Genomic DNA, 6,027 nt, shown 5'->3' on the forward strand with positions numbered 1-6,027 from the left:
TGGATGGATGGATGGATGGATGGATGGATGGATGGATGGATGGATGGATGGATTGATGAATGAATGGGACAAAGATTGATTGAACAATGATAGAACAATAGAATGATAGAAAGACAGACAGACAGACAGGCAGGCAGGCAGGCAGGCAGGCAGGCAGGCAGGCAGGCAGGCAGGCAGACAGACAGACAGACAGACAGACAGACAGACAGACAGACAGACAGACAGACAGACAGACAGACAGACAGACAGACAGACAGACAGACAGACAGATAGATAGATAGATAGATAGATAGATAGATAGATAGATAGGTAGATAGATAGATGGGGTGAAACAGTGGCACAGTAGGTAGTGCTGTCGCCTCACAGCAATAAGGTCGCTGGAACACTGTTTCGAACCTCGGCTCAGTTGGCATTTCTGTGAGGAGTTTGCATGTTCGCGTGAGTTTCCTCCGGGTGCTCCGGTTTCCCCCACAGTCCAAAGACATGCTACAGGTGAATTGGGTAGGCTAAAATGTCAGTAGTGTATGAGTGTATGAGGGTGACAGGCCCAGACGACAGGCCGGCCGGAATGTGTAAAAAAGTCGTTACATATATATAAAACAATTCTGTCTGGTTCTTGAATCCGATTGGCTGATAGCCATACAATATTCTGCAAATAACAGCACTCGTCCTGCCTCTTCCCCCTTTACTCCGCCCACATAGCAACAAGCAGAGGACACTAAAGTTTGACAAGTATTGTTGCTGCTGGGCAATATCACTGTCTGAAGGCAGGATAGCAGAGAAGGTAATAAAGTCCTCCAAATAGCAACAATCCCTCGCTCGCTTTCCAGCAAACATATCCAACTGGTTCCAAGAGACACATAAAATAACAAAGGCAGTGCGGGTGTTTATTGCTAAAGATTTTCAGCTGTTTTCGGTGATTGGAGATGTGGGCTTTTGTCATCTCATAAAAGCACTCGATCCGCATTACAGACCACAGTCTCGCATTTTTTCAGCAATGAGATAATTAAGATGGTTTATTTATGTTTACTGAAGTACAAATATATTTATTTGAATTGGCCAATTTATCTGTATTAACTTCACATGTATGTTTATTTTCAAAGTGTAGGATTTTATGTGTTGCCCAGTTTGTACATGGGCTACCAGCAGCTGTGAGATTTCAGTGTTATTTTTTTATACAATACACTAGGAACTAGAGTACTTTACTTGGCATTTAAGTAAAACAAAAGGAGTATTGCAATAAATCATTTTTATTTTTTCTCCTAAACCTCTTAATGTTCCCATTGCCTATAAAATAAAAAATAAAACACACGTGTCAAGCCATGAGAACCGAACCGAACCGAAAACCGTGTTAAAAAACCGAGGTATGTATTGAACCGTGGGCTAACTGTATTGTTGCATCCCTAGCTCATATATAAAATGAACATCTTAATTATATTAAGGAATATGATAAAAATTAAAAATAGATCATTTTAGGTGTAGAAATTTAAGTTATAGCTATAGAAAATAAGACTAAATATAAACTAATAAATGGAATTTAATTTTTTTCTAAATTATTTAGAGATAAATAATTTCTATTATCAAAATTAAACTTTTAGGATATCAATCATTCAATTAATAATAAATGCAATTTAAATGATTTACTTACCTTTTTTAGTGATAAAAAGTAGGTTTTCTTTCTATTATCAATAATAACATTTCAGAATATCAATCAATCAACAATGAACACAATTTGACTTATTTTTGCACCTTTCTGGTGACTAATAGTAGTTTCTATTAACAATAATTCACTTTCAGAAACTCAACAAGGTAATACAAGCTAGAATGAGCTGTGTGAGACCTTTTTCACACACACAGGCCACCACTGAAACGCAAAGTCACATTCGATCTGCAATATATCAGCTTTTCATCATTGGCTCTCATTGACTGACAGGGATTCAAAGGTATTCAGACATTCACATTTTCCTGGTGAACAGTCAGATAAAGGTTGTCTGTCTTGTGTGTTATCAGCACTCACTATAATCTCAGTAGCGCGTGTCAGTCTCAGTATCAGACACCTGTCCTGTCCTCGCAGCTCTTCAGTCGGGCGTCCGGCTGGAGGAACAGGCCTGATGATGCTCCGCTCCAAACTCTGATTTCCCTGGAGACTCCTTCAATTGGTGCGGAACAGACTCCAGAAACTAGATCAAGCCGGGTCCGGTCAGTTAAACGTGATGGTGCTGCAAAAAGGGAGAAGGAAATGTGAAATTCTAATAACTGATTTATTTTATCTTGCCATGATGACAGCACATGATATTTGACTAGATATATTTCAAGGCACTTCTATACAGCTTAAAGTGACATTTAATGGCTTAACTAGGTTAATTAGGTTAACTAGGCAGGTTAGGATAACTAGGCAAGTTATTGTTTAACGGTGGTTTGTTCTGTAGACTATTGAAAAAATATACAGCTTAAAAAGGCTAATAATTTTGATCCTAAAATTGCTTTTAAAAAATTAAAAACTGCTTTTATTCTAGCCAAAATAAAACAAGTAAGACTTTCTCCAGAAGAAAAAATATTATCAGACATACTGTGAAAATGTCCTTGCTCTGTTAAACGTGATAAACTTTACCCATCTCACACGACATGATTTCCTAAATACATTTTCAAAGTTAAAAGTTTACTAAATAAATAAATAAAAATAAATAAATAAATAGTACATATACTGCTCATAAATAAATAAACACACAAATGATTGAATAAATTAAGAAATTACTTAAAGATAAATATAAAAAGTCAATTGGTGTGTCTGTATGGAGTTTGCATGTTCTCCTCATGTTGACGTGAGTTTCCTCCGGGTGCTCCGGTCTCCCCCACAGTCCAAACACATGCGCTATATTGATGTTTCTCATTACTGGGTTGCAGCTGGAAGGGCATCCGCTCTGTAAAACAAGCTCAAAGACATGTGGTATAGGTGAATTAGGTAGGCTAAATTGTCCATAGTGTAGTGGGAATGAGAGTGTATGGATGTTTCCCAGTGAAAGCCATCCGCTGCGTAAAAAACATGTGCTGGATAAGTTGGTGGTTTGTTCCGCTGTGGCGACGCCTGATTAATAAAGGGAAAGTTTTTTGTTCACTTTATAGTTGATGCCAATAGCCTAGTGGTTAGTGCGTCGACACATAGCACCAAGGTGCTCACCGCAACTTTCCTTTGCCAATTCTTTCCCTACTCTCTGCTCCCCACACTTTCTTGTCTGTAAAAACTACACTGTCCTATCTCAATAAAGACGAAAACCCCTAAAAAATAATTATATATGCAGGGCCGGAGCAAGCTGAACTGCCGCTCTAGGCTGAGGACGATCACGGCGCCCTCAACCCCAATGTGAAAACGAAAGTGACCGGTTATGAAAATGAAGTGAGGTGTCGCGGACCTCTATTCTGCCGCCCTGTGCGCGGATATAACTGAGGACGAGTGGGTGCTGAGAGAGGTGTTGCGGACGCGCCCTTTCTATTCTCTCGCCTATGCACGAATATAACTGAGGACGCGGGTGCTGATGGAGGTGTCACTGACGCCACCCTCTCTATTCTGTCGCCTATGCACGAATATAACTGAGGACGCGGGTGGTAAGGGAGGTGTCGCGGACGCCGCCCTCTCTATACTGCCGCCCTAGGTGGCTGCCTAGGTCGCCTCTATGGATGCGCCGGCCCATATGTAAAAAAAATTACTGGGAGTTGTTTTTTTTAGTGATTTATTTGTATTTTATTATGTTTAACTCTTAAAGTATTTTGACCAAATATTATATTCTGACCTATAATGACCAATTAAAAACAAACCAAAACAACTAAATTAACAAACAATAAAAACATTTAAGACTTTAACCTGCACTTTAGGGAAAAAAATACTAATGTATCTGGTTAAATTGTGTTCCTGACACCACTCTAAGTTTTTGGATGCATGTTAAATGGTTAAAAAACAATAGTCCTTTTCTGAGAACAACTACCCTGCTCTTATTAGTAAACAGTAGTGTGCTAATACATGATTATATTCAGGGGCGGATTGGCCATCTGGCAATTCTGGGAAATGTCAGAAGGGCCGGACCATTTTATAAAGGTGAGCCGGTCATTTATATATATATATATATGTATTGTTTTTACATTCAGGCAGCTTTTGTCTCTAACAAGATGTGAATATTATGATAATGATGATGATAATACTAGTAATAATAATAATAATAATAATAGTAAATCTTAAGCATTTGGCCCAATCGGCAATGGCCGCTGGTTTCGAGAGGGCCGACCCAATCAGAGGTTATGCGGATGTGAACAAAATCTGGCAAGAAGGTCAAACACACAGTAAGTGCAACACAAGCTCATTGTCCGTAAAAAGGCAGTGCCGGACATTTTCAAGAAAGCAAAAAAGGGCTTAGACACTGCCAAATGCACAAAATTAACTGAAATAGAGTAGGTAGAAAACAGAAAATATATTGCTAAATCATTATGCTAAAATATACTAAGTAATTTTTACACCATACACACTACTTCTGACAGTTTTTGACAGTAACCTACACTGTGTTTAACAGTTGTAAGCTGAAATACTGCATAAAAAGACCGCACACGGACCGCACACGGACTATTTTTCAGATTATTTTTTGTTTAGTTTTTACTATATGTATAAATTTGTTATTAATGGTTTGTTTTTGTTCCAGACAGATACATTAAAGGTTTAAAGATCTATTACATATGATACTGCTTATATTATTTCTTCATCTGTACACTAAAATAAGTAGTGAATGTGCCTGTCCGTGGTAATGTGAGCCGGTGTGGCAACGATTCTTTCTCTCTTTCAAGTTGTGGCAACAGTGCCAGGGCTGAAATTTTGTCCCAGTCCGCCCCTGATTATATTATAGTAATATACAATAATATTAAAATATTATGATCTATTATGCCAATCATATAGATTTAAGCTATTTATTTATGAACATGTGAAGCTATATTGTCTCTCTTTGTATTCTACACGATGCAGTCAGCTGCCAGGAGAGGGCGCGCTAAGACTGACAACCGTTTCCCATCAGAAGTGAGCGTGTCAGCTCTGAAACATGTCCTGATATATATTCTTCATTATGTCTGCGGGCTACAAACACTTCCACCCCGTATAAATTGGTGGGAAAAGCATATTACACGGGCTTATGTTTTCTGAGGTTCAGCTATTTACTGAGAGTTAAGCCTCAGAGAGCTGCGCACAACAGCTTCGAGACACGCATTAAACTTAAATGAAACAGTCAGCAAATATGGACCAGCCACACAAGGCCAGGAGAACGGGTGTATTTGTTTTAAAGGTCACTTAATTAGTTACTTAAACAATAAAGCAAGTAAATATTTAAATTAATTCATTATGATAAGTATTTACCTTCATCTGCAATGCGGAAGCTTGTGATTGTTTTAGGACTTCCGTTTCTTTTGGCTAAATGACGCACAGTAAACGGTCAAATTACCCAACAAACTGCTCTGTTTATGACTATGCATAAAAAGTAATGAATACAATAAGAAAATACCAGTTTGTAAGAAACACTAGGTATAAAATTAACTATTTATGGCTACGAATCAATGGACGTGAATGAGACCGGAAGATTTAAGGGCAACGTGTCCAATGGCTGCGGCTGCTCTTAAAGGGATAGTTCACTTAAATTAAATAAAATTATGCCAATATTTCCTTTGTCTTGACTTGTTTCAAACCATTTGTGCTCTCTATTGAACGAAGAATATGTTTTGAAGAGTGTTGGAAACGTGTAAGCAGACTTTAATAGTATATATCCGCCATTTATTAACTACGGCCACTTTTAGCCTTGTGGAATAAAAAAAACTTGTTCAAAATTAACGTAGCAAAGCCTCATAAGTTTAAACAATTTGTCTAGTTTTAAGATATGTAAGAGGACAAACTTAGATAAGAAGATAAAAAAAAAAATTTCCATCATAAACTGAACAAATGTCAATTCCACCACCTCTTAATAGGCTATACAGCTTTTATTTCAAAATGAAATAAATTATGGC

General features: G+C 37.8%; 1 long non-coding RNA gene across 2 annotated transcripts in view; it reads right to left on the reverse strand.

Annotated features, from left to right (window-relative positions):
• LOC141384398 (uncharacterized) overlaps positions 1-5,638 on the reverse strand; it is a 35,458-nt gene extending 29,820 nt beyond the window's left edge. Inside the window, exons 1-3 of one of the 2 annotated variants that reach the window (XR_015476113.1) lie at positions 5,387-5,638; positions 2,756-2,921; positions 2,018-2,219 (exon numbers count right to left, since the gene is read on the reverse strand). This is a non-coding gene — a long non-coding RNA (uncharacterized LOC141384398). The remainder of the gene's footprint in view (positions 1-2,017; positions 2,220-2,755; positions 2,922-5,386) is intronic. The other variant, XR_015476112.1, reaches the window with a different exon arrangement.
• Between the last annotated feature and the right edge of the window lie 389 nt (positions 5,639-6,027).

This window comes from Danio rerio, chromosome 1 (genome assembly GCF_052040795.2).
Source record: "Danio rerio strain M-AB ecotype USA chromosome 1, GRCz13ab, whole genome shotgun sequence".
Taxonomy (NCBI): Eukaryota; Metazoa; Chordata; class Actinopteri; order Cypriniformes; family Danionidae; genus Danio; species Danio rerio.